Source organism: Podarcis erhardii, assembly GCF_964252035.2.
Source record: "Podarcis erhardii genome assembly, chromosome: 6".
Taxonomy (NCBI): Eukaryota; Metazoa; Chordata; class Lepidosauria; order Squamata; family Lacertidae; genus Podarcis; species Podarcis erhardii.
Genome location: NC_138510.1, coordinates 68,151,035 through 68,160,771, shown reverse-complemented (window position 1 = coordinate 68,160,771; position 9,737 = coordinate 68,151,035). Strand labels below are relative to the sequence as shown.

The following is a 9,737-nucleotide window of genomic DNA, read 5'->3' as shown; positions in this document are numbered from 1 at the left end:
GATTTAGTCTTTAAACTTCCCCCAAAAAACAAAAACACTGTTCTACACATTTCTTTTCTTTTTTCTTTTTAAGATTGGAAAAATAAGAAACAGAGAGCTGAAATTGCCAGATTTGTCCACCTCTCCTCTTAGGTAGGGCCCACTGAAATCAGTGTGAATGGTTGACACTTGACTGGAACCAAGTGCAAATAATTTTGTTTCGATCCAGTTGCGTGTTCAGTCAGCCCACTGCCTGGTGTCTCACATATGTGATTAAAGAAACACAGGGCAACATTCTTGGATCAAAACAGGTCACAACTTTATCAACTGCAGATGTAAGGGGACTGAGCACAAGCATTGGGTGATTTCCCGCTCAGTCAGCCTGCCTATTGAGTGCTGACCAGGGAGTCGATTCCGGGATAGGATTGCCCTATGACTTACATCAAAGAGGAGCAGCTCATTGGAATAACCAACTTGGGGAGTACTATGGGTCTCAGCCCCCATGGGCCAGATGGGCGGGGTATCATCATCATCATCTGGGACAAAATGGACAAAAACATCACCCCTAGGATCCCTTTAATAGAATAACCCAATTTCCTGGAAGGTTAAGACAAAGCTATACAACCTGCCTTTCTGATTAATTACTGTGGATCCTACCCAATGCCTTAACTGCCAAAGTTGTGATAGTTGCTATGAGGGAGGCGAAAACTTCCAGACCAGCTGACTTGCCTGGAAATAAAAATCTTCCCTGCCCCTGAATACAACGACATATTATTCTGTAGGAAATTCTTAATAAAACAGCAACAGATGAAATAAGGGGGGGAGGGGGTACCAAAAGCCAACTGTGGTGCCAAGCAAGGAGGAGGTCCCATATTATGCAGGGAGAGTGGATCCAAGTAGAAACCAAGACAAGGTTTTCCGTTGACTCTGGTCTTCCACTGCTGCCTCCTAGAATTGTTAGGTCAATATCACAGGTGGGTAAATTTAAATTCACAAGACTAGAGGGAGAGGAAAACATCTTCCAGACAACTGTTGGGAAAGCCCAAACAGGCCCAGCACTGGCAGCAAGCCACGTGTCACTGCAATGGCTGCCCACCAACCAACTTAACAGTCTTCATTCCAAAATTCCATTCAGGGTTCAGATGGACCTGCACAAACTCAGGCTATAACTCAGGCTATGTCAGCTGGCTCCTTCTTTCAACCTCTCCAAAAATGCTTTATTTTTCAAAGTTTGCTGTATTTTCCATGTGACCTAGAAAGTTTGGACCTATCTTTTCACATATGTACAAACACGTCCTCTTATTCTCTTATAGTCCACCTTTCTCATCATTTGCAACCAGATGCCAGCAAAGTACAGCTGGATTTGGTGTCATCATTACACTTTTTCCAACATATAATTTTTCCAGCATACACACAACAAAACAGATTAACACACATGTGATGGGATCTCACAACTGACCTCTGTAGGTAGATTGGACTTTTTGCAGAGAATCCATGCACACTATTTTGACATGCCTTCGCTAAAACAGGAGAAACTCTCCTTTCTGGGATGGACTATGTTGTTCACTCCACAAAGGGAAGAGTAAAGAGGCAGGATGCTTCTTCAACATTTTTTGGTCATGGTTTCACTAATAATCACAACCATTCCCCTTTGTGTCTTCTTAGCATAGCTACTATATTTTATTTGCGAATCTGCGCACAGTCGTTTCCCCCTGCTTAATTGAGAGTCTAGTCTAGTCTACAATATATTATGCTTCCCTTTAAATCTCTCCATTGGTGATTCTTAAAACACTGTATTGATTTAAAGATCTTTTTACTTACAGGAATAACTTCTGATTTTTTCCTGACCTCTTCACACCCCTTGGTAGTGACCTGAGTTAATTGCACCGTTATCAGTAGATAATGCAGTAGCATTAAAATGAATTAGCATGTAATTACTAGTATTCCCAAGGGATATACAGTACTTATAATGAAGCAGAGCATTCTATTTCGTGAAAACTATGAAGCAGTATGTTTACAAATGTATATTCAGATCACCAGCTGCTGCTGTGTATCACATGACTAGAGCACTATCATCTCCTCTACAGGAGGTTTGGAACTGCTAAATCAACATCTGGTTTTAAGTGTAAGAGGATTAAAAAATTTAAATTTATTTTTAATTATCTTTACTTTTGGCAAAGCTTTCTTGAGAATTCTGAGTGGATAGAGCAGAAAGTTTTTTTTCATAAATATTTTTACAAATTGCTTCATGAATTATAGCCCAATCCATCACCTGGTAAACATGACATACTTGAATCAAGACTGATTTAGCATTATTGCCTTCTGGGCAAAGTATGATGGCCATGGTATCATTTAGCTAAGGAGGGCTGCAATTCAGACCATATTCTCTGCATCCTGAAGGTTCCCGGCTCAATCCCTGGCATCTAATGTTGGCAAAGGCTCCATACCTAAATACCTGAAGAGTCACTGCCAATCAGCATTGACCCACGTCGTGGGTTGGAGCCCCATATTGGGCTAAAGATTCATGCATTGCAGAGGTTTGGACTAGATGATCCTTGTGGTCCTTCCCAACTCTACTATTCTAATCTAATCCACAGAGTGATGCCATTCATGGGGCCCTTATTCCATCCTTAGGCACCAACCCCCTTGAGACCATTCACTTTTACAAAATTTTAGCAGCACTGTGTCAGATGAAGCTTTAGACCCCACAACCATTAATGGAAGTAGTCACATGAGGATTTAGTCTCAACTCTTCCCATCCCATTTATTTATCCCTCTGCGGGCTAATGGTAAATGCTGGAGTATGGAATCTGTGGTCCTCCAGATATTTTTGAACTCCAGCTTCCACCATCCCTGTCTATTGACCATGCCACCTGGGACTGATGGAAGCTGGACATTCAATACCATCTGGAGGTGCCGCATCCCTGCCTCAAAGTTAGAATTTGACTGGCATAAGTATCAGCTGAGAGTTGGCTTCCAGTATGGCTACCCCCTTGGCAAAGCGTTATAAATTGCTAAGTTCAGGAACCAAGTGGCCGACTGAAAATGGCCAGGTTTTGTCCCTCAGTACTTGTAGAAATGCACACAAATGCTTCCTTAATTATGGCATCTTGTACAAGAAATGTGAGGCTGGAAAGAGACAGATGGTCCATGTGGTCTGGGAAACTAAGCATTTACATTCAGGTAGACAGGTAACCAAGGGAAGCCAAGTTAGAAAGATTTTGGTTTTCTTAAGCACTGGGCAGTGGAAGATGAAGGTTTAGCTCACAGTTAATTGGCAAGTGTAACACGAACACTTTTGGCTGTTGTTTTTTGCTAACATACATTCCCTGTGCACATGACTTGCTTACATATTTTCTTTGATAGCATGATCTTGCTTAGCCTACTGAAGGGCTCAGAGGAAAGATGCTGATTGCCTTGAAATCCGGAGGAAATCCTGGGAACTTAGTACTTTGCAAGATCGAAATGTTTTAGCATCTAAAAGTATAATGAGCTTAGTTTTGTGCCAAGTACTTCATGCATATGTTTCCTACAGAAACAGAATCACTGGAGATAAATTATAAACATATAGTAGTGTGTTCTATTATCCGCAATGTAAACAAAGTGCAGGATGTTAAAACTGTAAGTGATAATGTGCCCATCTTCAATTTGATTTTGTTCTTTGTCAGTTACAGTGTATGCTACACACACACACACACACACACACACACACGTACATATGTATTTTTGTGATGTCAAAGCATTTTTAGATATCTGTGCTAGAATGCCCAAATGGAAGTCTTTATTTCTCCAGTGTATACCCTTATACCAACATGGCCAAGGAACGGGAATAACAAAAATAGCAGAAAGCATTCAACCGTTTCATGAAACAAAATCTGCAGGAAATGCTTACATGGTTGAAAGAGAAACTAAACTTAATCAGAGTTTCATTTCTGACAAGGGAAAACCAGATTTTTGTTTACAAGAAAAAGAGCTGAAACAACAATTGCCTTTGTCCACTATAACCATGCCGCTTATTTTACATAAGTGATGAGAGAACTGGCCCATATCCTCATCTGCTGAAACTTTTCTATAATTATTCTTTTGCACCAGCAAGAGATCTGACCCCATTGTTTCCTATTTCAAGTGCTTTCATCACCATTTTAAATGCTTGGGGGGGGGGGTAGAAAGGAGGGGGTGTATTTCCTAGCTTTCTAATCTCACCGTTGATTTTGTTTCTACTGGCATGGATTAAGAAAAAAGAGAATGGGCTGAAATTTAACAATCCTCTCATGGCACTAAACAAATACTTATTATGAACACCAAATTTTCCTTGGCAACAAAGCCCCAAAATAGGCAGTAATTGAGAAAGCCTCATATGTGCTATTTGTGACTTGGAGGTGTTTTTCCCAATAGCCTGTTCTAGACAGGAAAGGCCCTCCCATTAGGCATACTGAGACAACTGCCTCAGGTGGCAGATGGTGGAGTGGGTAGCAGTGGCAGCACCTTCAGCCACACCTTCTGAGTCCTGCCCCAACTCTCCCCACTCCTCAAGACCGCAGGCCTGTCATATTTCCCCTCAACCGGCCTGCTCCTTCAGGTACTGTGGATAAAGTTATCCCATTCCCAGTGCTGAAATAAGATTTCAACTGTCAGTCAGCTTTGCACCCTTATGTCATTTGCCTCAAGCAGCAAATTATTTTGGGCCATCCCTGATTTAAAAGCATTCTAGTCAAATCATATTTATGGAAACTTTTTATTTTATTAGTAAGGTAAAGGAACCCCTGACCATTAGGTCCAATCGTGGTCGACTCTGGGGTTGCGGCGCTCATCTTGCTTTATTGGCTGAGGGAGCCGGCGTACAGCTTCCGGGTCATGTGGCCAGCATGACTAAGCTGCTTCTGGCGAACCAGAGCAGCGCACGGAAACACCGTTTACCTTCCATGAGCAGTACCTATTTATCTACTTGCACTTTGACGTGCTTTCGAACTGCTAGGTTGGCAGGAGCAGGGACCGAGCAATGGGAGCTCACCCCGTCGCAGGGATTCAAACCGCCGACCTTCTGATTGGCAAGTCCTAGGCTCTGTGGTTTAACCCACTGCGCCACCCACGCCCCACATTTTATTAGTAGAGCAGAATAATAATTTCAGATATATATATCCTTTTCAAATGCTTCAAATAGCCCAAGTCAGCCAGGAAGCTTTCCCTGAAGATCTAGTAAATATTTTTATGGTGTAACCTAAGACTGAAAAGAAAAGTGTTTTGAACCCTTAATCTGTTTTTATATCTTCATTGGTACATGATATCACAACCAGATTAAGCCAGATGTCAAAAGCTACCAAGACAGAATTCACAGCTCAGATTTGAACCCAAAGACTTGTCAATGGCTTGGAAAAGGTATGATAATATGACTAAATAAATAATATAGATGAAAAGGGCAAGTTAAGAGTTTTAACTAGGGGCATTTCAAGTGGAAGTGCAAAAGCTGTCCATTAACAGTGCAATTCTGTGCATGGTTCCTTGGAATGAAGCTTCACTATGTTCAATGGGGCATACTCCTTTGTATAGGGCTACCCAACCTTTTTAAAAAACAAAAGCCTGTGGGTATATTTCCAATAAAAAAGTGGCTCCCACAAAATGGCTGCTGTGGGAGGGGGGCTGGTCATTCACAAAATGGCTGCCCCACTCTTTGTCATTATCTTTCTTTCTCTCTCATGATCACTCTGACTCTCTCTCCTTCAGAATTACTATAAAGGAAGGTATAAACTCTTGCAAATACTAGCCTTGTTTGCCAGCTATTTTAATAGACCTGAAACAGAACCTCCAAACACCTCTAATTATGTGGGTTAGGAAAATAAAATACCAAACACTAACAAACTGATCAATTGGATTGGCCTGAGCTGCAGTTTTGGAAATAGTGACTTGCTCTCCCCTTCTTCTTTCTGGAGCCTTTTATGTCACCTGCATTCAATCTCTTTATTGCAGTCAATGACCAGTATTTATGTCATCTATAATATTCACAAGTTTGGCTGCCACAGTTTTGCACCAGACTCCCCAGCTAGAAAGAACTGTGATTGCTCCCCTACCACAGCCCAAGTGGCACAGTGCCCAGCTGGCTATTGCATGTCACAGCTGCGCCACGTGTGAATGGAAACGGAGTCGGGAGGGTGTTGGGAGCTGCAAAATTCAGTGCAATAACCCTGGAGGTTGTAAAGGGCCTTTAATTCAGAACAGATGCTGTAACTCATAACTTGCCGTAGTATACATAAAATAATGGATGGCAGTAAAGCCATAATCTGTTTGGAATGAAGGAGCAAGGAGACCTGCTAGCGCTCAGAAAGAATGCATTTGAAACTATTAAACAGACTACATCTATTTAAAAACATACGTTTAATAACACTGTGCTGCAATATTTATATGAAGCATGGAAATATTCAAATTCTCATGCCTTAGGCCATAAGGCAATATTAACTTTAGGCACTGGGAGCAATCATCCCCTTTGGACAGGTTATTGTACAGTTGTACATTAAGTAGGTCTAACTACTTTCCTCCGATGTATCTGCCAGTGGAAACAGTTCAAAACAGCAACGACTACGGTCCATTGATTTCATACATTTTGCATTTGCATCGAGCTTTTGCTGTGCATTTCATGCTCAATCTTCCATGGAAAGTGCCCCAGCCACAGTAGAGTTTGCATATCTCCTGAGATAGAGCTCTCTTCTTTATCTTCCTTTCCTTTAAAAAATGTATTTTTAAATTCGGGAAGATCCCATTCTACCTTGGAATTCCCCAAATTTATTAAAAGGTAGGCAAACTAAGGTCCTGGGGCTAGATCCGGCCCAATTGCCTTCTAAATCTGGCCCACAGACGCTCTGGGAATCAGCGTGCTTTTACATGAGTAGAATGTGTCCTTTTATTTAAAATGCATCTCTGGGTTATTTGTGGGGCATAGGAATTCGTTCATTTCCCCCCAAAAAATATAGTCCGGCCCCCCTACAAGGTCTGAGGGGCAGAAAAAGTTTGCTGACCCTTGGGTTAAGCAAAACTGGGGTATTTCAGGCCAAGACAGATAGACCAGCAGTGTTGTTAAAGGGGTGTAAATAGAGCACTTCTGCTCCCACAGGGAGAGAAGAACAAGCCCTGGATGGAGGGCTGGGAATGATGCTGTTGATATCCAGTCACTATCTTTGAAATACTGAAAGGAAATGGAGCAACAGAGTAACAGATTGGATAATAAGCCACCCATGTGAGAAAGTAAGGAAAATCAAGATGCCTCCAGGCCTGGTCACATGCCAAAACTAAAACCAGCCCATGCTTGGATTGGGAGGCCTCTGTGCAACCTCAGTATGGTCTAGCATGGGATATTCCCTCAAGAAAACAGCCCAACAGAGAATCACTAGCTTCTTGACCCCCAACCCTTCAAGGCAGCCCTACTAAGTCCAAACTGGGAATGCTGGTCAGTCATCATAACATCAGATGGAAGCTTCCCAGCAGTGGCTGGAGAAGAGGCATTCTGTCTACAGTTCAAACGCCATGTGGTGTGTTTTTTGTTTTCGTTTTAATGCCCAGGGACCTTATTGAAAGGACCTCTTTGCCCAAGCTGTGCTTTTGGAATTGGATTGACTGAGTGCTACAGAGACCTGATTGGCCAGAGAACAGTTTAATCGACATAAATGTTTGCAGAGCTTATCAGAGTTCAAACAGGAGGGTAACATAAATGTGGCACAGAAACAGTGTGTAGCTTGCGATTGGGGGGGGGGGATTGCTTACTATTCACCTTGGGAAGGCTATGCCCATGTAGCTGTAGCTTCTGTGGACTGACTTCCATTGCCTAAGGGGTGTGTGTGTGTGTGTGTGTGTGTGTGTGTGAGAGAGAGAGAGAGAGAGAGAGAGAGAGAATTTTTACCCTCTGTAATAGTACATTGGAGGTTAGCCATGAAGCTTATTGTGAAATCAAGACACTTTCCTTTATTAAGTCCCCCAGGCCACCTTTCTTCCTCCCGTGCAAAGAATTCCCATTTACTATTCTTGAACTTCCTCCTATGTACATGTATCATATTTCTGAGCACATTTGACTTCCCCCCTTGAACTAACATGGCATTGAACTCCTAGTTCACCTCTCAAAGTATATATAGAAGGAAAACATTGTGTGCTGAGTCCTGGGTATTGCAGGTAATAGCATTTGCAGGGTGACCTAGATTTGCTTGAACCAGAAAGAAAATCAAGTGCGCACACACAACACAGTCAGCAAAAATATGGAGCGCTGGGCTATTTTAAAGTCTAAGTTCACCATTTTGCCTCCATACCTGTTTATTTCCTCAAAACATAAGCCATTAGAGAAACTGTGAACCTGCTGCAACCCTCTGCTAAGGATACATTTTTTAAAATGGAAAACAAGTCCCCCACCCAAAAAAAAAGTGTGTGTGTGTGTGTGTTGATGACAGAGTGACACTGAGCGGAGGCGGAGAAACCAAGCTAGTAGTTACTAAACAAATGCACACTTCATATACCTGGGACACCTATAAAACTTTAAAATACTTAAAATACTTGTATTCAAAAAAATACAATAGAAAAGGCCTGTCTGATGTGCAGCAGGAGTTTAAAAAGATTAAATGCTGCCACACTACAGGCCCAATTCCACCATTGTGTGGAACAAACTTCCTGATAATATGGCAACTGCAGGATGCCCTGGAGGCTCCTCCAGGGCCCCTTCAAAGGATCCATGGGGCTTAGGATCCAGTGGATCCCCCGACCTCTGGCATTCTGACAACAAATGGCCCATTTAAAAACCTTTCCATGGCCTACTGCCTATATGGGCAGATGTTTAGTTTCTTCCTCAAAGGAGACCCACCACCAGCTTCTCTCCACCAGTAGTATTTAGCAGATAAGGCAGGGCATAATATCTAAGCTCCCCTCTTCCCCAAGCTGTCAACAGTCTTAGGAATGAAGGCTTAATGAGGTAATTGCAACTCCCTTCTTCCACCCCATAAATTTACTTGAAGTTCCTACTTTTTAATTTGCCTCCCCTTGTTGGATTGCCAAAAGAAAGATCATTTCGAGGAGCAGAAGATTTTTTAAAAATCTGGGTACTCTTTTTTAAAAAATAGATCAGAAACATACACAAAAATGTTTTAAATGGTATGTGTTTGCATATCTTCCTGAAATCATAAATTTTATGACATGCTAGTTGAATTTTCAGAGTTTGCTTTTTCATTGCTTCTGATGAAGAGTTATGGTTAAACTGCATTTGGCCCAAGAACAGAAAATAGAGCTGTTTTTGTAAATAAATCATACTATTTCCTTCAACATCTTGTTGCCTCTCTCCTTCTTCCAGTTTATATTGGAATAAATGCTGCCCTGTTATTTTTCCTGTTGAAAACATCCTCCTCAGAATGAAGCTAGTTTTATAGCCCCTATGGCTACTTTTAAGAATAAAAGAAGATCTTAGAAGATCCAATCACAATTATCCTGTTTTCTGTGCTTTGGCCCTAATCCATCAGGGGAAATTCTCCCATAACTAGGACACTGGAATCACCAGCTCTCAGATCCATGGCTTCCACATTGTAAGAATGGACAGGCTGCAAGTGAGTGGGGAATGGGCTCTTAGTTTGGTGGTAGAGCATCTGCTTTGCATGCAGAAGGACCTAAATTCAATCTCCAGTTTCTCCACTGAGAGAACCCTACTTGGAATCCTGGAGAACCATAGCCAGTCAGTGTAGATAATACTGAGTTAGATGGACCATTGGTCTGACTCAGGACTCATCCACACTCCACTTCTC

At 42.0% G+C, this 9,737-nt stretch overlaps 1 long non-coding RNA gene across 1 annotated transcript; it reads left to right on the top strand.

Moving 5' to 3' along the window:
• The first annotated feature begins 846 nt into the window (after positions 1-846).
• LOC309344197 lies at positions 847-7,631 on the top strand. Its single transcript, XR_014157651.1, has 3 exons — positions 847-953; positions 5,274-5,355; positions 7,528-7,631. It is a non-coding gene; the product is annotated as an uncharacterized lncRNA (long non-coding RNA).
• The last annotated feature ends 2,106 nt before the right edge of the window (positions 7,632-9,737 follow it).